We start from the raw sequence: 25832 nt of genomic DNA, 5'->3' as shown, positions 1-25832 counted from the left end.
ACGTTGCAAATGGGAAGGAGGGTGCCTGTGGCCCAGGTGGGTTCCCGAGGGTGACACCCACAGGATGGTGGCCCACCACCTGGTCTGGCCCTGAAGCCCTCCTGCTCCAGCCTCAGACCCGGGGGCCCCTCCACTGTGTGCCCCCTTCGTGGCCCTGGCAGCTCCTGCCAGACGCTGCTGTCCCTCACTGAATCCTCACCACACCCCTGGGCGGGCGCTGGCACCCCGCCCCCCCGCCCCCCCCCCCCCCCCCCCCCCGCGTAGGCAGGTGAGGAAACCGAAGCACCCGGACACACAGGGAGCGGTCTCCACATCCCGGCTCATCCTCCAATGCTCAGTGCAGACGCCCCCTCCCCAGGAGGCCCTCTGTGATGGGAAGCCCTCCCTGGGTCTGGGCCTGCCCCGCCCAGCAGGGTCCTGGCTTCACCTCCTGGAAGCACCATGTCAGGAACACGAATGCTCCCCAGCCTGTGAGCCCCGAGAGTGCAGCCTGGCGCCGCAGTCAACCCTGTACCTGCCCCGGCCCCGGCGGAGGCCCTCGGAAGGGGGTGGAGCAGGGTGGGGAGAGCCCCCAGCACACAGGGTCCCCAGAGGCCTTGCCTCGCTGGGAACCCGGCTCTGAGCCCAGCTCCCAGACAGCCAGCCTGGCCCCTGCAATCATCGGTCAGCACCGCAGGGGCGGGGTGGGAGGAACTGGCCAGGGGCCCAGCCCAGAGCACGGCCCCCTCCCAGGCTCTCCCCACACACATACCCAGAGAGTGTCAGCCATGCCGGGACCCGCACTCTTCCCACCCTCAGCCGGGCAAGCAGGCAGAGGAGGTGAGGATAGGACAGCTGTGTACGGGGCAGGAAGGCCCGCCGGAGCCCCTCCCAGCCTAGCCAGGTGGCCTGCCCACCGGCTCACAGCAAGGGCTCCTCCACCCGGAACCAAGGTGGGCTCGGGCCAGAACTCCCAGTCCAGTGCTCTTAGGTCCCCACTTCCAGCAGCCTCTTCCTAAAGACCAGCTGTGGGAGCTCAGGGCCCCAGCACTCTCCCACCTGGACCACTTTCTGAGAGTCTGTCCCCTCAGACACCATGCTGGACACTGCATCCCATTAACAAGACACGTCGGCCACACTGTATTAATAAAACAGCAGCTCAGAGGGTTCGAGGGGCTTTGCCCAAGGAAACAGAAGAACAAAAGCTGGACTGTTTTGCTGGGCCCCAGAGACCCTGCTCATCCTGACCCTGGCCCTCTGGGAGAGAGGAGCCCCGGGCAAGCTGCTTCTGCCGCCCCACACTGCATCCTCGTCCGTGCAAGGTGAGAGGTCCCACCGAGCTCTGTGACACTGCACCCAGGACCCAGAGCCCACCGTGCTGCCGAGGCTGCAAACCTGTCCACCCTCGCCTGGGGCACCTGCTGCAGCTGGCACCGTCCCAAGCCCTTCAGAGAAGTCTATTTTTATCAAGGCAGGAGCCGTTCCTGGAACCCTCCCAGATGAGCCCAAGTCCACAGGCTGCTCGGGGGCCGGGAGGGGAGACCCCACAGGCCGAGTCCATGCTGATCCCCCAAGAAACCTTGCCAGAACCCTCCTGCCTCTGGACCCGTGGCACCGAGGGTCCAGCCCTATCGCTGACCAAGCTCCACCGCCTCCTCTCCCACCCACCCCGCCTCCCTGCAGCCACACGCCCTTCGGAGCAGAGAGTCCTGGCCCCAGGGTAGGTGTGTCCTGAAGGAGGAGGGGTTCAGAGGCTGTCCACTCCACCCACCTCCAGCACAGGGCCTGGCACCAGGAGGGCTCCCCACTTGTTGTGGAAGGAACAAGTGACCCAACGTTCTGGGCAGAGGTCCAGATCCGGGAGCCATCCAGAACCCATCACAGGATCCGAGCCCCTGAAGTCCAGAGGAAACTCAAAGGTCACTACGCCATCTGGTCGCCAGCCTGCACACCTCCGGTGACAGGGTGCTCACTGCTCCTGGGCAGCACCTTCCACCCTCGGGCAGCTCCCCGAGTTATGAATCCCTCCCTCCAGGGCCTCCTCAGTGCCCCCTGCTGGGATGGGGACCAGTGGCAGGAAAGTTTTGGGGCCGAACAAGCCAGCACAGCAGGCACTGTGAAGGGCAGAACTGGAGGATCAGGTGGTCAGGGAAGGCTTCCTGGAGGAGCTGGCCGGCGAGGGGAACAGGCATGCTCCTCGTGTCTGGAACCTCATCATCAGGGCTTGACCAGCTGCCCTGACTCCCTGTGTAACCTGGGGCCAATGCTTGCTCTCTCTGGGGCTTGAGGCCTCCTGTATAAATGGTGACACTGCCAGGAAGGGAAGACACCTTCCGATGGGGCCCGCTCCAAGCCGGTCATGGGGCGCCCAGGCTGTGACCTGGAAGCAGAGCTGTTGGGAGCAGGCTTGAGTTTCCACCCGGGGAAGGCACCTGCTCTACCCTCCGGGATCTGGAGATGGGGAAGAGGGCTGTGAACACACTCCCTGGAGCTCCACCACTGCCCTTGGGCGCTGCATGGGCCGCCCTCAACACACCGTGGCTTTGATGGTGCCTCGTGGGGCGTGGTACCCACTTGCCAACCCAAGTGGCCCGCCCGCACGTGCCATCAGCCGCCAGCACTGACCGGGCCGGCCGCAGCTCCAGTGCAGACCCAGGAGCCAGAACTGCCCCTCCGTGGTCAGTCGTGAGTGTGGCCAAGGCCGCTGTGCTCCACCCTGGCTGCCATCAGGCACCCTGGGTCTCCTGAACCCCATGGGCATGCCAAGCCCGCCAGGCCCATGCTAAGCATCCCTGGCCTCGATGGTACCCACCTGGCCGGCACCCACGTGGTGAAGGCTGCCTGCTACCACTCTGCAGGCTGCCCTTGCCCCAGTCCTGGCGAGGGCTTGGGCCTCCCCGCCTTGGCCTCAGCTGGCCTGGCCACACCCTGCTGGGCCTGGACACTCCCCTGAAGGGACCTGGCACGAGAGGAAAGGAGTAGGGCCAGAGGAGGGGGGCTGAGCAGAGGAGTGACAGGAGGACAAGGGCCGATCTGCCTGCAGAGCTCTGGGCTCGTGGGTCTGGGGTTGAACCCAAAGCTGTCTGTGACCACCTGCCCCTCGGAGCCCCGGCTCCTCACCAAAAGGTATGACAAGCCTTGCCTTGCTGGGGTGTCGAGGGGACAAAGGGACAGGCACTGACGGCTGGAAAACGAGGCCTCTGTGGCCACCATGCAGCCGCTCAGACGAGGAAACTGAGGTGCAACAGGGAAAGCAGGACTGCCAGGTGCCCTGCAGGTGCCCCTTCCTCCACCCCGCTGGGGGGAGGTCCCCCACCTGGGTGTCAGAGACAGCACCCCTCCCTCCCAGACCCAGCTTCCTGCCGGGGGCTTACAGCTGGGGGCACAGATGGCTTGGAAGGTGTGGCTACTGCTGGCCAGGCCGCCTGTGACATCACACAGGGACACACTGGCCGCAGCTCACGCAGGTGTCCAGGTACATGGGGGACTGCACCCCTGGGGCTGCCTCTGCTTGAAGCTCCACTGTGCACCCATCACTGCCCAAGACGCCCCACGCCCACACCTCCCCCCTACCCAGGCCTCAGCACTGGCTCTGGGCCCATTCTGCCACCGGGGTCCTCCCTGCGGCCTCCCCTGCTCCCGGCCCAGAGCTCAGGACTCCCTCCAAGGGGGACAGAGGAGCCAGCATCCGTTCGTTCATTCATTCATTCATCCAACTTACGAATGTTCATTGAGCATCTTCCAGTGCCGGGTGCTGGGCTAAGCTTGGGGGACACAGGGGAAGAAGTCACCGGAACAGGCATAAAGCCGGCCCACCCCCAAACGGGACTGCTGACCGCCCTCCACCCACCCCCACCCTGAGAAGCCACCTCCCACGGGCATGGGCGGGCTGGCTGATTACAACACTGCGGCTGCCCCAGGAGGGGGTGGAGGTGCCCCCGATGCAGGCAGCATTACTGAGCCAGGGGTCACCTCGCCCCTGGAGCCAAGCCCCCTGGGTTCCTCACAGAGACCTCCCTCCACCCTGTGCCTCAGCTTCCCGCGCTGTCACTCACAGGGTTAGAACGGAGCATTTTCGCAGCGCCACCTGTCGCTGGGCTACCCAGGTCCCACCTGGGCCACACCTGCCAGCGGCCCAGCCTCCCCTCCCCTGGCTCCTGCAGGGGGAGCATCGCCCCCATGGAATTCCAGGCACTTGACCGCAAGCCTTTTTCCCTGGGACCACGCCGGGTTCCCCTGCAGCACCCCTCCCCCAGCTCCAGATCAAACACCATCTCCTCCAAGAATCTTTACTGACCAGGTGACCTCCGCGGTTACTCTCTGTGCCTCAGTTTCCTCATCTGCAAAGAGGGAAACGACCGCAACTGCCTGACAAGGGCTGGCACGGAGCACCACCACAGCCCGGCCGTCAGCACTGCCTGTGGTACCCTCACCCCGGAGCGCAGACGCCGCCCCCTCCTCCAGTCTCAGCATGGCCACCCGCCTCCGCCTCCTCCAAGGCTGGACGCAGAGCCCTTGACCCCGTCCCCCATGTCAGGGCCTTGCCTCCCCGGGTCCCTCCCCCGTGCTGCTATGCCCCTTCCACCCCAGCACCCCCAGGCAGCTCAGGACCCCACCTGAGACCCAAACTCGGGACACAGAGCTGTCCTCAAAAGAGGCCCGCCCACCCTGCCCCCCATCAGGGGAGGGGAATCGCAAGGACCTCCAGCCCCCCACCCCTCCCTTCTCTCTCTTCCACCTCCATCCAACCAGCTGGCCCACCCTCCCCACCAGGGTGGGTAGCAAGAGACACGTGTGTTCTTATCTCAGAGGGAGGCTCAACACAGGTTTGATGAGTTCTCCAGCCCCAGACTAGACCCGGGATCAAGGCCCCATGTCATTCCCCCACCCCCACCCCCACCCCCAGTGAGTGGTCGCCACAGCGAGGCCTGGCCTGGGGCTGGAGATGATATGGTGGCGCCCACCCTGCTGCTGCCCACACAGCATCCACGGCTCCCTATAGCCTAGGAAACTAAGTTCTGAATTTTCAGCCCCGCCCCTCTACCCTCAGTAGGCGGAGGGAAGGAGGGGGCTATAGGATTCATGCCTCCAATCTCCCTTTTCTTTCTGGGACCCAAAATGCCCCCAGACACTCCTCACCCACAAGACCAGGTGAAGGTGCCCTCCTCCTCCAGGAAGCCCTCGGTGCCCTCCAGGCCTGGGTTTTCATTCCTATGTGTACCTACCCAGCATCCGTGTGGGCACTGGGGGTCGGGGTAAGTGAACCCTCGCGACCCTACCCTCAGGGCAGGGTGGGGGTCGGTGGGGGGACACACAACCAGGCGGTGGATTGAGGTCGACAGAAAGGACATTGACTGGGGGGTAAGGGGGTAGACATGGAGGCCTCTCTGAGGAGGGGGCTTCTGGGCAGAGACTCAGGACCCACACCCACGGCAGGGACCCCCGAGCGGGGACACATCAGACTCCCCGTGAGCTCCGCGAGAACAGCATGCCCCGTCTAGCACTGCTCGCCAGCGCAGGACCCCTTCCACCCCCGCTGTCCCCGTCACCCTCACTGCTACACACACCCCCATCAGAGGCCAAAGACTTAGGAGCCCCGTTCCACACGGAAGCCAGACAGAGAGGCGGAGCAGAGCCACCGAAACCCGGTTTTCCGGTTCGAAGCCCAGGGTTCCTTCTCTTCCCCCCAATGAATCAATGCAAACGTCATCCATTCAGAGCCCGGGCCCGGGGGAGTGTTAATACAGACAAGGCCTTCAGAGCAGCGGGAACGGATGCCAGGAGGCCCAGCCACAAGCATCCGCCACCAGGCTCCCGGCCCTCAGCTCAGAGCCCAGCGCCTCTTGCTTTGCCACAGTTATGACCGACCTAGAAAGCGGGATACTTCCAACCCCCTCAGGGGGTTATTAAAACCCAAGACAACAATGGATGACAATCTAAGCTACCACTTATTAACAATAAATATTAATGGCGGCAGTTACCACCTGTCGAGAACCTGCTTTCTGACACAGCCTAAAGACTGTTAGGGTCAAAGAGATGGTGAGTCCTCTGTTCATCGGCCGGGGCTTCTGCGTCCCTGGAAGCTCCACGGATTCATTTTGTACGACAGGTTGCTGCGAGGCTCAAACTCCGAATCTGCATTGATGGCCACACGAACCACAGACTGCCTGGGGGCTGGGCCCTCTCCAGCCCCCGCAGCACCTCCAAGGGCACCTGCTGGCCAGGTGGCCCCGGCTCCCTTCACGCCAGCTGGCGAGGAGTGGTTATTCACAGCACCTCCTCCTTTCACTCCCCAACGTGATGATACGTGATCACCCGTGTGGTCACTGCATCGTGACCCTCATTTAACACAAGGACACGGGTGCAGAGGAGGCTTGGTCACTACCCAAGGGGCAGAAGAACCAGGCTGGACCCTGGCGGGACCTGAGTCCCTTCTCTGCACTGTGACCCCGTCCCACCTCTGACCGTGTGACCAGGACCGCTGGTCACCCTCCCCCTGTACCGCCGAGGCACAGGGCACCAGAACCCGGAGGCCCGGGCTGCACAACGTCACAGAGCCTGGGAGGAGAGTGTACATTCCCACGTGGGCCAGTCTGGGCTCTGGAAGGAAAAGGACCCCTCGCCCCATTTGACGGAGGAAACCACTGAGGCTCCCAGCTGAGCTGCGAGCATGAACAGGAAGGCCTGGGGACCCCCGGGCCCCGCCCTCTCTTGGGGTCTGCCCACTTCCCGGTCCCCACCCCACCCAAGCCTGCCACGAGCCCATGGACACTCACCCTCCGTCCTCAGTCCTGGAGTCCGCAGAGGCCGGCCCCCAGCCCAGCTTTATCCCCGGCCTGGCCTCCCTCCCAGCCTCCGGGCCTCCCGCCCTCCCCACGTCAAAGGCCCTGGAACCACCCGCCTGCCCGGGAGGCGGGGGCTCAGGCAGGGGCAGCCCCGGAAGGATCCCGTCTCCCAGGGCAGCCCCGGCAGCTGAGCAGGGGGGCTGGGGCACAAGTCTGTGGTCATGGCGGGCACCCTGGTCCCGGGAAGAGGGCAGGAGAGCCCCCCTCCCCTGCTGGGCCGGGCTCTGGGGCCCGCAGGGGGCAGGACAGTCCCCAGGGCCCTGTAACTGCTGGCAGCCAGAGCTGACGGGGGCAGCAGGGGCAGGCGGGGCCAGCTCAGAGATAGCGGGGAGGGGTCAGAGGCACCAGAGCCCAGGCCCTGCAGCTGGGAGGGTGGGGGACCGGAGCGACAGCCTGGAGGCTTCCCGGGTCTCTGGCGCGTCTCCGCACTGCCTGCTGTGGGCTGGAAAGGGGGTCCCAGGGCCCTTCCCTCGCGGGGATGGGGAGCCCACCGCACCCCCATCCACCCCCAGAGAAACAGCCCAGCCCTCTGCAGCCCGCCCTCAACCTAAGCAGCCCCCTGGTGCCCTCCCCAGCCTGCTCAGGGGGGCAGCCAGGTTTGCCCAGAGCCCCACGGAGCCCGGCGCTCAATTCCTCCTGTTTCCTCCCACGGAAGCCAGCGAAGAAGTGAGTTAGCCCACCCGGCCCAGGCCTGGCCCGGCCCCACAAGAGCGCTGAGGGGGTGGGGACCCCGCCGTGGGGGAGGGGCTGTTCCTGCGTCCCAGATCAGGGTCACTTGCCCCTCCCCCACCAGGATGCTGCCCCAGTCACGGTGACATCGGGGGGGTGGAGCCCATGGGGCGGGGCGGGGGGGGTGTATCTCAGGCCCACCCAGCCCCCAGGGCTGTGCTTCTAGGGGGCAGAGGGAGGCCACCAAGAAGTCCACGCTATGCCTGCTCCCTGCCAGGTGAGCAATGGGGGCATTTCCTAGCTGTAGGAGGGGCCTCCACCCCATGCCACCCAGACGGCTACCCCATAACCTCCCCACGCCCTGCCACATCCACAGGTCCCCACTGGTTCCCACCGGCTGCCACCCCCAGACGGAGGCCCCTCCTAAGGGCCCATCACCCAGGCTCAGCCCGTCATGGCTACCCGGTGCCTCGGCCAGTCCCCAAAGCCCTCCCCAGCCACCCAGCCCTCCAGCCTCACAATACCAGGGACCTCAACACAGAGACGGGTTGCCCACCTTTCTGAGGCCCAGGCCTCACCACCCGCTTCGGGGCCCCGGCATCTGTATTCACACGCGCAGCTGGGCTGACCCGGGCAGTTGGGAGCAGTGTTCTGTAGGCCCTGCCGCGCCCCCGGCTCCCTGCTTGTAGAGCCCCCAGTCCCAGGGGTCTGGTTGTCTGAGAGGCAGAGCCCATCACTCTGCAGTGTGGGGCGCTGGGTTGGGATTCTAGCCAGGGGGAGCAGAGCTCTGACCTGCCCCGCCCTCGGACTTGGACCGGCGCCCACAGTCCCCGGCGCGTTCCTCCTGGGCCCCGTGGGGCTGGTACCAACTCCTGGCCCCATGCCGCCCCGTCTCCGGGGCCCCTAAAGGCCGGTGTCCAGAACGGGCGTGGCGTCCCAGCAGGGCATGGAGTTTCACGGATCCACTTGAAGCTAATGACCCCTGTGAGGCGCTCGCACCCCCCAGGCCCCCCTGCTCAAGTGAAGGCCCCCAGGAGGCCCAGAGGAGGCCCCCGATCCTGGCCTCCCCGAGAGCTAAGTGCTCCCCAGGCAGAGCCCCAACCCCTCTTGTTCCATGAGCGCATACACGGGACCCTCAACAGGCAGAGGGAACCCCGGGCTTAAACTGGGCTCCCGGGCTGGGGCCTCAGAGAACAGGGGGCGGTGGGTGCCGGGGCCCTCACAGAGGGTCCGTGTGGCCTAACAGGCCTTCTCACTGGCTGGGAGGAGGCTGCCCACCAAATCCTCACCCACCAGGATCAGCTGGAGACCCCAGAGGATGCTCAGCGGGCAAGGGGACAAGGCCCGCAAGGAGCACTGGGATGCCCACGGCGGCTGAGAAAGTCCTCCCCGGCTGCTGTGTGCCCTGGGCCCATCGCCTCACCTCTCTGGGCCTTCTGAGTCACCAGCACAAAGCAGGAGTAACAGGCCCGTTGAAAGATAAGAAAACAGAACTGTACCCCGTAGGGGCCCACGGAGTTTTCACGTGGCCTGCAGGGCAGCAGGTGGGGTGCACACGCAGGTTCCAGTGAAGCCCACCTTGCAGAATGAAGCCTGATCAAACTGGGCCACGGCCCCAAAGCCCTCTTCGCGGAGGAGTGGCTATGGCTAACTCCTTGGGACCCCTGGCTGGTGCGGGGACGGCTCCCCGAGGGCGGGGAGGGACAGAGGAGGAGAAGGGCTGTGAGCCGCAGCCAGCACCCCGCAAGTGATGCGGCCCCTGCCCGCCGCTCCTGGGCACCCCCATCCCAACGGGGAGCAGGGTCGGCTCCCACCCCAGCACCCTCGGCGGGGAGGTTCTGCCCCCAGACAGGGCAGCCAGTCCCCTGTGCCCACCCAAACACTCTGCACCCACCAGGGAGGTGGGAAGCAGAACTGGCCTGTCCTCCACGGCTGGACCCTGTTAGCACGGTGCCCGGGGAGCTTGTGGGCCCCAAGGGCGAGTGGACCTTGCAGCATCAGGATGCGGTGGCCAGTTCTGCTCACCACCACACCCAGGAGCCTGGCCAGAGCAGGAGAGCACAGTCTGCCCAGGTCACAAGAGAGGAGGCTGCAGCCCAGCCGAAGCCAGGTCCACGGGCCACCCAGCAGCCTCAGGACACACGCAGCCACCGCCCAGCTCAGCCCTCCTCTTACCTCCCATGTAGGTCCCGTCCCTGGGCCCAGCGTCCAGCCCCATGAAGTGGGAGAAGGCCCAAGGACCCCTCCTTGCAACGGCTCCGCGCCGTGCCCTCGTCACAGGCTGCTCCCCACATCCATCCCCAAAGCCGCACTGGAAGACACCCACCGCCCCATTTTACGGATGAGGAAACCAAGGCTCAGACCACGCAATCAGTGACTTGCCTGAGGCCCCAAGCCAGGATTCCCAGCCAGCCCAGGGCGGGCACTTTCTGTGTACATTCTCCTTCAAACAGCCCCTGGAGGGAAACTGAGGCCCAGCCTCCCACAGATGTCAGGGCCCCAGGAGGTGGCCCTATCACCCGGCGCCTGCCCCAGTCCCCGGGGCCCCCCTCCCCAGCTGCGCCCGGAGCACAGGGCCACTGATGGTCAGGCGGGCAGGAAGGGGGCACGAGATCACAGAGGTGGCCAGGGCCGCTGGCCAAGGCCCTGGTGGATGCACGTCAGAGGGGCCTGCAGGAGCCGCGGGAAAGAGCTCTGACCTGGCCTCGGCAGGCCACGTCCAAAATAACCAGCCCCACCGCCCTGCAAGGACTCAGCCGGGCGCACGTAGGCCTCTCGGCCCCAGACGCTGCCAAGCTGGGCGCGGAAGGTCACAGCTATTTCTGGGCCAGCCTGGCAGCAAGACGCAGCCCCCCAGCACCCCCAAAGAGCCGGCACAAGAGGGGCGGTCGAGGCAGGCCCCAGCCCCAGGACACGGGGTCTCTACCTGTGGCCGAGGGTCTGCTGGGGGACCCCACGCTGCTGCCTGTTCTGAGCTGGCTCCCTTCCAAAAAGCCCATCGGGGGCTTCCCTAGTGGTGCAGTGGTTGAGAGTCCGCCTGCCGATGCAGGGGACGCGGGTTCGTGCCCCGGTCCGGGAAGATCCCACATGCCGCGGAGTGGCTGGGCCCGTGAGTCATGGCTGCTGAGCCTGCGCGTCCAGAGCCTGTGCTCCACGACGGGAGAGGCCACAGCAGTGAGAGGCCCGCGTACCGCAAAAAAAAAAAAAAAGCCCATCGGCACCATTAGTGTGTCAGGGTCACGTTGGTCCCACTGGCAGTTAAGGGCCTTCTCGGCCACCAAGCTCTGTGCTGGGCCCTTGGCCGGACAGAGAACCACATCCGACCCCTGAAACAAGCAGGGGCTCTGCTCTCCGCTCTCCAGTGGCTCCGACCCTAAGCGCACAGGGCCGCAGGAGGCTTTGACCGTGGCAGGGACCCCCCCGTGCCCACACGGGCACCCCCTGCCCTGCCGGGCCACACCCCTGGAGATGCCAGCACTGCACCCTACCACGCACAGCCTCCAGCCTGGGGCTCCTCCTGCCCCATGTGGGTCACCACCACCCCCACAACTTTGTGGGCACCAATGACCACGTGGCCCATGGGAACCTCTGGCCTCTGGGCCAATGAGGCCCAGAGAGGGCAGAAGACCCTGAGGTGCAGCCCCACTCAAGCCGCCGGGCCAGGCAGGTTCTCTGGGGGCCGAGGGGGAGGGGACAGTCCCCTCTTGTCACCCCAGGCCCAGGCTTCTGCCCCACAGCCTTGTTCAAGCTGTCCCTGCCCACAGAGTCTGCCCTTCCCAGCAGAGCACGAGCTTGGGAGCCTGGCCTGGCTCCCATCCTGGCTCCCCCCTGCCAGCCATGTGACGCCGGGCACACCCCTCAACTTCCCTGTGCCTCAGTTTGCTCATCGGTAAAACAGGTTCGCTGGAAGCTCATCCTTCACGGAGCTGCCGTTGGCTCTTCTCCCGGGTCTAGAAGGACGCTCCCCTCCCAAGCAGCCTTGCCTGCGTCCCCCGAATGTTCCCACCGTGCCGGACACCCCCGGGGGCTCTGACAGGACTCTGGGACCCCCAGGAGGGTCCACGTTCAGGTTCATGGTTGTCCCAGTGGGTTCCTTGGGACACTCAAGGGGACCTCTTGCCCGCAGGCTGTCCCTACAGACACGGGGACCTGAAGATCTGAAGGGCAGCCGGCGGCACGTTTCCAGAATGCGGGGCTTTTTTTGGCTGCGCCACATAGCATGTGGGATCTTAGTTCCCTGACCAGGGATCGAACCCGTGCCCTCTGCAGTGGAAGCGCGGAGCCCTCACCACTGGACCGCCAGGGAAGTCCCTCCAGAATGTTTTGAAGCCAGGCCCTAGCAATGAGGCACCTCACAGAACCCGACTTGGGCAACGCCAGGCTAGGGCACCCTGGGCCCCAGCCTCCCAGCTGTGAGGGTCGGAGAGCCTCCTGGCCTGGCCCCCCGACTCCTGCTCGCCTGTGTGTCTGGGACCATCTCTCTGAGCCTGGGTGCCATCTGTGAAGAGGGACCATGAAGGCTCCCGGCTGTGAGGAGTGTTGCAGGTGGGCCATGCTGGTGGTCACTGTGTGAACGTCACAGCAGGGGTGGGGGCAGACCACACACCCCTCCCTGCTTCCCCTGTGTCCCCACCTTGGCCATGCTGTGGCGACAATGACCTGAGGGTGGCAGGATTAGCTCCTGGATGCAGGCATCCCCTGCCCTGAGAACGGCCGAGGCTGGATGCCCAGCCCAAGCGGGCAGTGGGAAGGGCCCAGCCACAGGGAGCCCAGTGCCCGCCAAGCGCCCAGCCATGCCACCCTCCCCACGGCCCCTGCCGCCCCCTCAGCAGCCCCGCCAATGCCAGCAGAGCTGCCTTCCCAGACAGAAGGCAGCAGAGGGCCGGGCACAGCGCGTCCTGGGGAGCTGGGCATCAGGACCCGGGCTGCCTACACCACCCGCCTTAAGCACCTGCCCAGCTCCCAGGGGAGGAAGCAGGGAACCATCAGACTGGATGAGCCGAGGGAAACCCCTCCTCTCCCGGGCCTGAGCTTTGTGAGGGGCTGAGGCGCCTTCCAGCCTGGGGTCTGCACTGGCCCTGGCTCCCTGGGAGGCTCTGGGCATTGCTGCGGGCCAGAGGGCAGACCTGCGCCAGCCCCTCCACCCCTCCCTGCCCAGGGGCCAACTTCAGCCCCTTTCCCTGGGCTGCACAGCACAGCACGACAGCCTCCCGGGAGGGGCTGCGGGCTGAGGGCTGGATGAGCTGGCCTGAGGGTGGCCCCCAGGGCACAGGAAAGGCTCCACCTGGCAGCATCACGCGGGCCATTCCCACGGTCAGAAGGACACAGCGGCTCGCAGGCCTCCTCCAGCAGAGCTGGGCCAGGACTCCGGGGGGCAGGCGCGGGTCAGCCCCTCGGGGACCAGGAGGCCCCTGGCTGCACCTTCAGACTGGGCAGAAACGCCCAGAGCCGAACAACAAGGTCCTGCTGCAGAGCACAGGGAACTGCTGTCAACATCCTGTGATAAGCCGTAATGGAAAAGAACATGAAAAGCAATGTCTGCGTGTATATACACACGCACATACACATACATGAATCACTTTGCTGCACAGCAGAAATTAACACCGTAAATCAATTATACTTCAATTGAAAAAAAAAAAAATGCCCATAGCCAGGTGGGTGCACAGGCCCGGCAGCCCTACTCGCCAGGCCCAGCAAGGCCAACATAAAAAGAAACGTATGCAGGGACAGAACGGGTTGCGGGGCACACTTCAGAGGCGACCAAGCGGGCGCCCTCTTGGCTTCATCTGACCCCTCGGCGATTCTGTGAGCTCCGCACGGGGCACGGACCTGGGGTGCAGAGCAGGGCAGGGGCTGCTCTGTGCCCACACCCCCAGGTGCACCCTGCTGCCCAGGCTCAGGGGATTGAAGCAGGGGAGAGACCGGAGACAGATCCCAGACAGAGAAGAACACAGGCCCCACGCATCAGCGTGATGAGGGCCACGGGGCAGGGGAGGGCGGGGACTTTGCACACAGACGTCTACCTGCCCCTAAGCCTCACTCCTCCATTCACTCAGCAAAACTCAGGCCAGGGAGGAAGGATGGCCCACCCGTTCTCCCACACCCGCGGAGCACCCCACGTCCCAAGCAGCGAACAGGGGCTGCTTCACTTTCTCTTGCAAGCAAACCAAGCCCCTGCCTGCTCGAACCCTGGGACAGAGCTGGGTTACACCCTATTTTGCAGACTAACTGTGAGCCTGCTCAAGCCAGGCTGTGTGGGGCAGGGGAGCCGTTGACATTTGTTTTTAATGGAGATAAAATTCACCTAACGTGACGTTCGCCATTTTACTATTTCCAAGTGTGCACTTCGGTGTTTTTTTAGTACATTCACAGTGTCGTGTAATCATCACCACCACCAATTCCAGAACACTTCCATCGCCCCTAAAGAAACCCACAACTGTTAGCAGTCACTCCCCAACCCCCAGCCCAGCCCCTGGCCACCGGGAACCTGCTGTCTCTGTGGATTTGCCTGTCCTGGACACTTTCCACAAATGGAGTCACCACTGTGTGGTCTTCGCGTCCGGCGCCCTTCATGCAGGATAATCTTTCCAAGCATCACCCGTGCTGTAGGGTAGATCAGGACGCTGACCACTAGTCCGCTGTGTGGAGAGACCGCACTTGCGTTACCTGCTCTTCAGCGGACGGACATTTGGGTCGTTTCCAGGTCTGTTTTTATTTCACCCACAAGGACTGAGCTGCAGCACGTACCAGGGGAGCGATGCTGGACAGGGGGATCCAGGTGACACAGGGTGGGGTGGGCAGAGAGGATCCAGGTCCACACCTGGGGGCACCTGGTCAGCCCCTTCCCAGCCCGTCAGGGCTGCACCAGGCTGCTGAGGGCACTGGGCATGTCTGGAAGGGACAGAGGCCCCAGCAGCCGGATGGAGGGGGAGGGGCCCTCCAGGGTTCCAGGCGGGACACTGCTGGCCTTCAAGGATGGGAAAGGTTTGTCAAAGCCTTTTTAGAAGTTAAAAACACAACTATCACACGTAAAGTGAGCACGAGTCTGAGATCTAGTCAATCACCTGTGATGGAGCTGGCGGGGGGCAACGCTGGCTCAGAGAATTCACGGCACTGAGTGCTTTCAGCCCGCGGATTCTGAGCACTAAAATGCGAGAGGGGAGAAGAGACCAGCGGTGTTCGATGGGGCCCCAGGGAGGCAACCTCCTCCACCAGACAAAACCGCACATTCATGCGACCCCGCCGAATCCAGGCCCCACTCAATCAGAAGCAGGTACGGACATCCCCTCGAGAGCTGCACTGCCCCAGGCGGCCTGCTGGACGGCACCCAGTAGTCACAGAAGGACACGCCCCCCCCCTTTTGCCTTAAAAGATCCAACTGGGTGAATGGGGTAGGTGTCTGGGTGGAGGGCACGGCCTGAGCAAAGGCCACAAGGCAGGAAAGGGCAGGGAGCAGAAAGGTGACCCAGCCTTCAGGGGAACCACAGGGAGCTGGTCCCCAGGGCAGGCGGGCTTGCGGGGCACCGGTCCTCAGAGTCCCAAATCCAGGCGTGTCACAGAACCAAGCTCAAGGTAGGGAAGTGGGAACTTCCCACAAGCCCCAGCGGGGGGCAAGACGGCTGCCATGGGTGGTGAGACGGCAACACCTGGGCCCAGGAGCCTGGAGCCACCTGGGGTGACCAGGAACCTGAGGAGCATCGGCCCAGAACCAGGCCCCCGCTGGCATAGCAGGTCCCCCCAACCCTGCCCCCCACTCCCTACGTGGTGACAGCTGAGTCCATCCTGTCCTCCTCGGCTGAAACCCTCCCATGGCACCCACATGGCGAAGAAGGAAAGCCTGTGCTCGTCCTTAGGCCTGAAAGAAGGCCCCGCCCCCCTGACCTCCTCCCCCCACTCCCCTCCTCGGCTCCAGCCTCACCTGCCCTCCTGCTGTTCCTGAAACTTGCCTCTGGGATCCTGCCTCCGGCCCTTTGCACGTACTGTGCCCTCCGCCAGCTCTCTGCCCTGCACCATCCCACACAGCCACCAGGCCTTTGCCTATGGGCGCCACCTACCCAGGACTCCCTCCTGGCTCTCCTGTGTCTGTCCAGACCCCACCTCCTTGAAGGCCGGCTCACCAGCCCACAAACACTTACTGAGCACCTCCTGAATGCCCTGGCTATGCTCTGGGTCCAAAGGAGCTCTCCGGAAGAAAAGCTCAGGTCCTAGCAAGACGGCCAACCTGGCCATGGCAGCCAGGTGGTGACCCTGAGGGCCAGGTGCCCCCAGACCACGGCCCCAGCAGCAGCAAGAGAAGAAGAGAGGCCCTGGGCTGCCGAGGAGCCCCTGCCCCAGCTGGACTCCCGACGCACTGAGAAGCTCCCATCTCAACCGACTTTCCACCCAGACGCCCTGGCAGAAGGGGAGGGGCGTGGAGAGCACTGTCTTGTCACATACCATCAACGGAGCACGCGGCGCCCAGGAAGAAATGGTCTGGGGGCTGAGGCTAGCCACCGTCCCTCAGCCAGCCTCCTCCCCAGCCTCCCCAGATTCTGGGCTCTCGGCACAGGGCTCCCCTAACACCCCTCAAGGCTTCTCCCATTTCAGCAGCATCCCAGCAAGCGCCAGGGAGCCCAGCCTCAGCCTCCTGCTGCCTCCCCCACTCCCGCTCACGCACACAGCCAGCGTCTCCTAAGAGAGCACCCTTCCCTCTGCTTCCACGTTTCGCTGGACTTAGCATTTCATTACAAGGCAGCAGAGCGAGGCCGACACTTCTCAGACCTGGGGTCAGCTGCCCTCTACCACCAGGAGGTAGCCGATCCTCCACAAGTGGGGTACCCACAACCCACGGCGGCCGTGAGGCTGGGTCAGTGCAAGCAGCACAAGCAGCAGGCTTGGGAAGGGTCACTGACCCTCCCGGGACAGGCTCACGGGTGTCTGTCCTCGGCCCATAGATGCCCATGGATGCCCCTGGACCATCCAGTCTCACCCAGGACTGGCCGGTGGACACGCCTCCCGGCAGCATGCTCCTGAATCCCGGATCCGCCCGAAGCCCTGGTTCTCACACTCACTTCCCCGGGGTGGGGTACCGTAAACTCACCCTGGCCCCGAAACCCCAGCACACTCTCTGGGAGGCTTTGCCCATAAGAACCTGCGCCAGAGCCTTCCAAAGGGAGGGGGGGAGGAGGGGGGAGGGGGGAGGGAGGGGGAGGGAGGAGGGGGAGGGAGGGGAGGGGAGGGGGAGGGGAGGGGAGGGGAGGAGGGGGAGGGGAGGGGAGGAGGGGGAGGGGAGGGGAGGGGAGGAGGAGGAGGGGGAAGGGGAGGGGAGGGAGGGGGAGGGAAGGGAGGAGGAGGAGGGGAGGAGAGGGGAGGAGAGGGGAGGGAGGGGGAGGGAGGGGAGGAGGAGGAGGGAGGGGAGGAGGAGGAGGGAGGGGAGGAGGAGGAGGGAGGGGAGGAGGAGGAGGGAGGGGAGGAGGAGGAGGGAGGGGAAGAGGAGGGGAGGGGAGGGGAGAAGGGGGAGGGGGACGGAGGGGAGGAAACCAAGGTGGGGCGCTCCTTGGCCTCCCCAGGGCTGGCTGGGCAGGGCTGTCTGACCCCTGAGCCCACCAGGCTCCTTCTGAAGACAGGAGGCCCAGGCAGGCACCAGGCAGCCAAGTAGACAGGACACGAGGCCCTGAGGGGTCAGCATCCCTCCTAGCGCCGGGCAGGCCCAGCTGGCAGTGTCTGTGGGAACGGTCCCCAGGCCTGGCCGGCCACACTCAGGCCAGTCAGTGGGCATCGGGGCTGCAGCAAATGCCGGGGCAACTGGGCACGTCCCGAGGGGCGGAAGCCCAGGCCCCAACCCTGCTCCAACCACGTCGAGACCTGCAGGCTGATCTGGGGGTCTCGTGGGGGTCCTGGGGGAGGGGCGGGAGGGCTGGGGGAGGGGAGGAGAGAAAGAGATCTGCGGGGCATGATCACCCCTACCGTCACCATCCACGCCCCCAGACCCCGCCCACCTCCAACGCCCCAGAGGCTGCCCCCTTCCACCTGCAGTGCTCTCCCCCCAGCCCTTCCCCTAGACACCTCCTCCTTGACCCTCAGCTGGCGCAGAAGTCCCTTCCTCTGACCCCTCCCCGGGGGCTGGGGCTCCTCCCCCGGCTCCCTGGACCCCACACCTCCCCTGATGTCACACAGTCCACCCAGGGCCGAGGCTGCGGTGGCCTCACTGCTGTCTGCAGACCGTGACTTCATGGGCTGTGGCCATGCTGGGCCTCATCGGGGGCCTTTGGGGGGCAGGGGCAGCTGAAGAGGTGGACGGACAGACGGACACCCTTGATGAACGGTTCAATCTACACTCCAGCCCACACGCCCAGCGGGCTCTGCCTGGCCCTGTCCTCCACGTTCCCTGCCCCCTACGCTCCACCCTGGGACCCCCAGCCTCTGGCTGTCCTCACAGGCCTGGGGGCCCCTCGGGACGGCCCTTCCGGTGACTTCCTGCCAGGGAAGCTGGGAGGAGGGGTAAACAAGGCCTCCAGATGGCTTCCTGCGGCTGCCCGGCGACCGTGGGAACGGCCCAGCCCTCGAGGCCACGGAGGATGGAACAGGAGCAGGGAAGGGCTGCACCCTCAGCAGAGCACCTTCTGCTCACCGCGCGGTGCCCCCTTTTACACCTCCCAACGTGCCCACGAAAGGGGTGCACACCTCCATTTACAGAGGGGGAAACTGAGGCACGGACCGGCGCGTTAACGCCAGGCCAGAAGCAGGGCCTCCTGCTCACCAGGTGCCCCCTCCTTATCAGACTGCCACCCACCGTGCAGGCAGGTCCTCCCAGCCCCGTGTGAGAAACAGGGAAAGCTGAGGCCAGAGAGGGGAGGGTCTCCCGGGCCAGATGAGCCGGTGGCTGTACTGGGGTGAGATCCACTCCACCCCGGTCCCACACACACCTGAAGGCCCCTCATCTGTAAACGAGGGGACGACAGTCTGGCTCCAGGCCGTTCTACAAGGACCGCACAGCCCCGACTCAAGGGGCACCAGCCAGACACGCCTGCCACCCTGGGCAGGGTACGTGGCCTGGGAGACGGGGCAGTGACAGCCACTGCCGCACATCTGGCCGTGAGGATGAATGCCGTGCCCTGGACCAGCTCCACTCCGGCCTAGAGTGAGACCACGACAGCGCCCCTGAGGGGTGCTCTTAACTCAGGCCCCGAGCTCCCGGGAGCTGCCTCCGCCCAGCTCTCCCTTCCTGGAGCCCCTCCCGCCAGCTCCTGTGATGCCCACATCCTTGAAGCCCCAGCCAGACACCACCTCCTCTCAGAAGGCTACCTTGACTTCCTGCTCCAACACGACCGCAAAATCTTGGGGACACACGCTCCAGGAAGGTGACAGTCGTCTCCTGCAGGTCCTGTTCACCCACGGTCCCTCCCGGGGTCAGGACCACCTTTCTCCGCCCTCCCCCATCCCCCACAGGGGCCAGTGCAGGCCTGGCGGCCCCTCAAGAGGCACAGGAAGGCAGGAGCCAGGCCAAGCCAGTAGGCTGCCTCCCCAGCCCCGCTACACAGCGGCCAGGCTGGTGGTGATGGGGGCGAGAGGGAGGCAGGGCCCTGTTTAGGAGCGGCTGTCACGAGGGTACTGATTCATAAACAGGGTCCATCCAGACCCGGGCCCCGGGCCCCCAAGCGCCATTAGGAGAGAGGCCCACCGTCGGTGGTGAGGGAAATTTCAAGTGAGATACATCACGCTGCACGTGGGCAGCCTGTCCCCGTGAGATCCAGCATGTGCCCCGCAGCCCAGAGCCCAGAGCAGCTGTGAATTTCCGGGGCTGTCTGACTGTCATCACTGAATCTGTACTGAGCAACACGGAGCACTGTTTGGATGGTCCCCGGCCCCAACGTGAGTTCCTGCGCCCAGGAGGTACCGTCACAGCAGGGCCCCAGGCCCTCTCTGCCCACTCCCTGCACAGGGTCTGGCCCAAGAGCACAACTTGACAGACAGGGGAACTGAGACACCCACGGACGGCCCTTCCTGAGGTTGCAGGCTTCAGAGACTGTAAACGGCAAGTCTGCCAGGCCGGTCACAATGGGCAGACGCAGGGCTGCCAGCAGGTCGCCTGGCCCAGGTGGCTTGGGCTTAACCACCAAGACTCCCAGCTTTGTCCTGACCCCCCACCCAGTCTGCTGTGGGGCCCAAGGTCTGCTCCAAGCTCTCCATTCTCTAGACAAGAAAACTGAGGCCCAGTAAGAGCAGGGTCCAGCCCAGGGTCACCCAGAGAGGCCTGGCAGACCTGGGGCCACGGCTCTGGGCTCCCTAGGGCTATGCGGAGGGGACTGCGAGGTCACCATGGGGAGCCCCGGGCACCCCCGGGCACCCCCTGAGCTCCGCATGGCAATTCCCAGCAGATGGGCCGCTGGGCAGCCAGCCAGAGAGGAGTGAAGGCCAGGAGAGGGCCCAGCGCTGAGCCCATGGGGAGATGAAAGGGGAGGAAATGTTTGGCTTGGCAGGGCCTGGTCCAGGCAAGGGAGGAGGAGGGGCCTGTCCCATCACCAACAGACGATGCCCGGAGGGTGCCAGCGGAAGTAGCAGGAAGGGGTGCCCGCTGGGGGCAGGCACAGAGCAGACAGCACGTGGAGCCCACCGTAGGTAGCGGTGGGGCGGTGACGGGACACACAGGCGGTCGCTGCGGGAACTCTGGGTGGGGTGGCGGGGAATCCTCGTCGCTCTCCCGCGCCTCTTCCAGGAAGCCTGAGTCACAAGGGGGGCCCCGGGGCCAGGAGAGGGGCCGGGAGCACCACTCCCATGGGAAGGGGACAGGGCAGGGCTGCCTGCCCGCCCGCCTCCTCCAGCTGGGCCAGCCCTTGCTTCGGGGTCTTTGTGGCGAGTGAGGCCATGGGAACAGGCTCCTGCAGCTCCCAGGAGGGACGGGGGGGAAGGAGGAGCTGGTGACAGCAGGTCAGAGCCCCCCTTCTGCAGAAGGGGAAACTGAGACCCCAGAGGAGAAAAGCTGGCCCAAAGGCAGACGGCTCATGGCCTTTCATTGCCTAAGGGGGCTCTGGGCAGCCAGGCCGGGATCTGGGGAGACCCACAGCGGCACCCATGGACGTCCTGGCTGAGTCCTCTTCCAGCACATCAGCCCCCAGCCACGCACCAGAGACCACCCCTCCACCCTGCTCTAGAACACTCCATGGCTCCTGCCGCCCCTTCCCTCAGAATCTGAGTCAGGAAACAGAACCGCGGCACGACAGTCTGCGGCTCCCAACCTTCCATCTGCCCACATCAGCCATGGGTGCTTCCTTCCCGGGGCATCAGAATCTCCTGGGGGACGTGTGGGCGCACCTCAGAAAGCACCAAGCATCTGGGAGCACCTCCTCCATTGACAACCTTGGGTCTGATCCAGCCCCTCATTTGCTGGTGCAGAGTGGAGACCCAGGGTGGTGACACCCACCCCTGGACCCATCCAGGACCCAGCCAAGCTCTGGCCAGGCACACAGTAGGTGCACAATAAAGGTGGCGGCCGGGAATATCCAGGATAGAAAGGGCATTCGTGGCACAGAGGCCTGAGAAGCTGGGGCAGCGGGAGGAGCCACGCGGGGCTCAGGTCTGATTGCCGGACCAGTTTCTCCTCAACTCCCTTCTGGCAGTGATGGCCGAGGACAGCGGAACCCCACTCCAGCCATCCTGGGGGATCGTCACCTTCTAGAGATGAGAACACTGGTCTCCACAAGGCTCAAGCCACCACCTTGCCCGCTGAGACCCTCGGGCACTGAGGCTTAGGTCCTCACATCCAAATGTACACACCAGGGACTTCACTGGTGGTCCAGCAGTTAAGACTCCACGCTCCCAATGCAGGGGGCCCGGGTTCAATCGCTGGTGGGGGAACTAGATCCTGCATGCCGCAACTAAGAGCCTGCATGCCGCAACTAAAAGATCCTGGACGCAGCAACGAAGATCCTGCATGCCACAGCTAAGACCCAGCACAGCCAAATAAATAAACAAATATTAAAAAAAAACAAAAAACAAAAAACCACCTGCCTTGCAAGGGCTCGCAGAGGACACACACTCCCAACTGAGGCCTGGGCGGAGGAGGGGACAGACCCCAGGCAGCAGAACGGTCACTGTGGCGGGAACTGGGCCTGGCTGGGGCTTCCACACACCCCTGACCTGGGCGGCCTTCCAGAGTCCCAACAGGAACAATTCCCAGCCCGCCCGGGGGACTCGGGGCACTGGGCCAGAGGCGGGGTGGGACAGAGGGGCCTCCTCCCTGAGCCGTCACTGCCCAGAGCCCCCGTGACCTCGGGAAGTGAGGAGCCTCACTGAACTTTGGCCTCTCGCAGCAGGACAGGTAGACAATGACCCCAGTTGCTGGGGGACAGACCAGGATGGGGGAGGGGCCCGGCACCCAGCAGGCACCCAGCACACCTGGTGGCTACCTTCTCTGAGCCTCGGCTTCCCCACCTGGAAGGGGAGCCACCACCCCTCTCCCAGAGCCCCGGCGGCAGGAGACGCTGTGACCCTGGGGACGTGGACAGAGCCCTGCGCCACACGAACGGACCTGCCCTCGTTCCCTCCAGCCTGCAGAGTCCCTCCAGGCCCGGCTTCCTGGCCAGGAAAACGGCAGGGTGCATTGGCCAAGCCCTGGGCCCTCCGGCCAGCCCGGCAGCCCACCTCCCCACCCGCCAGAACCCCCAGCACTGAAGGCAGGGTCCAGGAGAGCAGGGTCACACCTGTTCTGTTCCCTGGTCCTCAGTGCCCGGAGCCCCACCTGGCAGAGTGGACCCTGGCCACATGCATCAGTGGGCACACACAGCCCCACCCATCACGCGGCGTCACCGTCCCAAGTGAGAGAAAGGTATTGTGAGGTTCGGCGGGGACACGCCCAAGACGGCACAGCCACCTGTGTGTGTGGGCGCCTCCACCTGACTGCCATCTCCCGGGGCGAGGGCCCAGGTCAGCCTCGATAACAGCTTATCAGGGCCTGGCACACAGTAGGTGCTCAAGTTTTGGTGACTCAGTGAGAAAGGAATGCCTGACGGGCTGCTCAGAGCCAGACTGCTCAGGGAGGACCGCCACCAGGACAACAAGGACTCAAGGAGGCATGGCGCCACGGCCTGAGGCGGGACCTGCCATCATCCACCCCTCAGTCCAGCACCGGGCCTGGCACACGGGGCGTGGCAAGCACTATGGGGGTGTTGTGGGGTGGCCAGCTCCCCAGGGGGACATCTGGGGGGCAGCCTCTTCTCCTGAATACCTGCAGCAAGGGAGGCCTGGGTGGCCGTGGGGAGACCCCCCCCCCCACGCCTGCCTCAGGGCCCATTTACTCCTCACAGCAGCCTGCCAGGAAGGTCAACCAGCACCCACTTCACAGGTGGGAAAACCAAGGCTCTGGTGAGGTCTGCAGGCTGAGGGGCTAGACATGACTCCACCTCTCTGGGCCTCAGTCTCCTCATCTGAGAAGTGGGGTTAGGAACTTCATGGGAGGATTTGAGGTCAGTGAAGCAAGGCGCCTGCACAGAGCTGCAAAGGGGTCTCCATTTGGACAAGCCCACAGGCACCCTGTGTCCGCTGACCCTCTCTGGTCCACAGCCCCACACTGCTCCAGCCTAGGAGCAGGCCCCCCTGGAGTCCACACACCTCTGGTGCCCAGCGCCCAGGCACCCACCATCACATGCAGGGCTGGCCACAGAGCCGGCCAGCCAGGAGAGGAGGCACAGCGCATGCCCACCTGCCAGGGCCGGAGTGCCCGGCACACTGTGACCAGCTGGCCTGGACTCTACCCATCCTCAGACCCGCTGTCAGGGTCCGGCCTGTGGGGTCACCATGCTCCACCCAGGAAGGCCAGACCAGGGCGACAGCTGCTCTGCTGGCCTGGAGCTGACACGCCACCCACCCCAACTCAACCGGCCACCAGCTAGCTGCCCGGGAGAACACAGGAGCGCATCACGAGCCGCCTGGGACAAGGCTGGGACCTGCTCTAAGCTGGGGGACTGCTTGGACAAATGAGGCACCGCCGGGCTACCAGCCCCAGTGTGGTCTGAAAGCCGGGGCGCGGACCTGTACCGGGACTTGGAGCTCAACCTCGTTGACGTTCGCCGGCACCCCCGCCATCACGACGCAGGGAATCCGGTGGGGTTGTAGCGGGCAGGAGCGCTAGGGACCAACTCCCCCCAAACTGTGCGGAGGAGGAAACTGAGCCAGGGGATGGGAGGCAGCACCCGACACCCTACCGGCCCTTGGGGAAGAGGTATTCGGGGGCGGGGGGAGGGGGTCACGCCTCCCAGCCCGGGCGTCCCGTCGCCGCAGGGGGAAGCGGCGGGCGGAGTCCCGAGCCGGCCCCCGGGCTGAGAGTTGCACGTGGCAGCCTCCAGGCCCGCGCTCGCGCCGCAGCGGCCGCCGGGAGCAGGGTCCCTGGACTTGGGTAGTCGGCCCGCCCTCGGCCCGCGCGCGCCCCGCCACGCGCCCGCACCACGCGCGCGCCCCCGCCCGAGCGGGCACGAGGAAACTGACCTGGCGGTCCGGACGCCGGCTCCACAGGCGGAGGGCTCGGGGCGCATGCGCGTGCACGCGGGTCCGGGGCGCGTGCGCGGCCCCGCTCCGGGCGCGCGGGCAGGGCCCGCCGCATCACGTGGACGGCGCGGCCCAATGGGAGCGCTCCCCACACCGGGGAGACGCGGGCGCGCGCGCGCGCACCGGAGCCCCGCCCAGGTGGGAAGGGGCGTGTCCGTGGGCTCTGACTGTGGTCCAGTATCCCTCGCAAGGCGGCTGCTGCGGGACGCCGGGGCGGTTGGGGGGCGGCTTGACCCCGAATGCGGGTGAAGAGGGCAGGGTGCGCCGAGGCTGAGGGATGGTGTCCGGGGTCCAGGGATTTCAGGAAACTTTTGGAGTCCTGGACTTCCTCTTGTGTCGACTGGGGCTGAGCCCCACGCGCACGGCGCGTTGCCGTGAGGATGGGTTACGGAAAGCAGACACCTGTCCCGGTGCTTGGGGTCAGACCGGGCCTCGAGGCCCCCAGGCCGCCCATAATACATGGGGCGGAAGGTGGCTTTCGGGGAGCGGGTGCTGGGGCCCTGGGAGATCTTAAGGTGCCCCCTTGGGGACTGGTGAGGAGGGCCCCTTATGGATCAGCCCATCCTAGGGAGCTCATGGCTCGGCCAGTGGTGACATATGGAGGAAACCCAGGACAGAGGGCGCATGGAGCCTGGCCAGGGTCTCCCGGGCACCTCACTCACCCTACCCTGTCCCCCACACCAGTCCATGGACCTCCAGCCCAGCCAAGTGCCCAGCCTCTCCTTCCAGACTCTGTCCTGCCTCCGTTTCTCAGAGAGGATGCCCTCCGACCACCCACCCACCTGGACCCCTGGAAGGCAAGAGTGAGCCCATCCTCCTCTGTGCGGAATCCTGCAGGGCCCCACCTCACTGTCCCCAGGCCACCTGAGCAGGCCCAGGCTCACTCCTCCAGGTGCCCTCCACCTGCCACCTCACTGCCACTGTCTCATGCACCTGCATGCAGTTCCTCCAATAGTCAGGGTCCATCCCACCTAAGGGCCTTCGCACTTACTGTTCCTTCTGCCTAGAAAGTCTTGCCCCAGACTATCCCTGTGGTGCCGTCCTTCACGTGTGGTCCCTCTCAGTTGTTGTCTCCTCTGAGAACTCAGTCTCCGCTAACCATCCCCTCAGCCCCACAGCTGTGCACCAAGTTCTGCCAGAAAGTCACAGGCAGTTACACATAACACTGATCGTGGTCTGGGTGAGGACCTCACCCGTATCCCCATCTGTGTCTCCAGCGCACAGACCTACATCTGGCACACCAAAAGTACACTCAGTCATGGATGGGGGGGGGGGGGGTCAGATGGTCCCCAGAGACCCCCGATTCCTCCCTAAGAGGCATCAGGGGCTCAGAGGGCAGAGCCTTGCCGATCTGGGTTCAAATCTCAGTTCGCCAGCTCATTTAATGCCTGCACAGCCCCATGAGGTAAGGACAATTGTTCTCTCTATCTTGTAGATGAAGACACAGAGAAGTTAAGCAACTTCCAAAGATCACACATCAAGTCGGGAGTAGAGCTGGTCCAGGCTTCCCTCGCTGAACCACAAAGCTGGGCTTCCCTGTCCTCCGTGCCTTCAAGCAGAGAAGAGTGGGAAGGCTGTGCTGTTGGAAGAGGCAACATCTGGCATGCATTCCAGCTTTGAGGGCCTAGGACGCCTCCACTGAAACGGGAGCTGGGCACCCACTGAGGCAGCCCATTTCCAGGTCCATTTTTTTTTTAACTTTTTTTATTTTTCGCCATGCTGGGTCTTCGTTGCCGCGCGCAGGCTCTCTCTGGTTGCGGCGCGCGGGCTTCTCGTTGCGGTGGCTTCTCTTGTTGTGCAGCATGGGCTGTAGGCGCGCGG

At 64.9% G+C, this 25832-nt stretch overlaps 1 protein-coding gene across 1 annotated transcript in view; it reads right to left on the bottom strand.

Annotated features, from left to right (window-relative positions):
• Positions 1-24082, bottom strand: part of PTP4A3 (protein tyrosine phosphatase 4A3) — a 34299-nt gene extending 10217 nt beyond the window's left edge. The window contains exon 1 of the mRNA XM_033419719.2: positions 23952-24082. The gene's annotated coding sequence lies outside the window, so the exon portion shown is untranslated. The remainder of the gene's footprint in view (positions 1-23951) is intronic.
• Between the last annotated feature and the right edge of the window lie 1750 nt (positions 24083-25832).

The sequence above is a fragment of the Orcinus orca genome, chromosome 17, assembly GCF_937001465.1.
Source record: "Orcinus orca chromosome 17, mOrcOrc1.1, whole genome shotgun sequence".
Classification (NCBI taxonomy): Eukaryota; Metazoa; Chordata; class Mammalia; order Artiodactyla; family Delphinidae; genus Orcinus; species Orcinus orca.
Note: the sequence above shows the minus strand (reverse complement) of the source record. Positions and strands in the feature narration are given on the sequence as shown.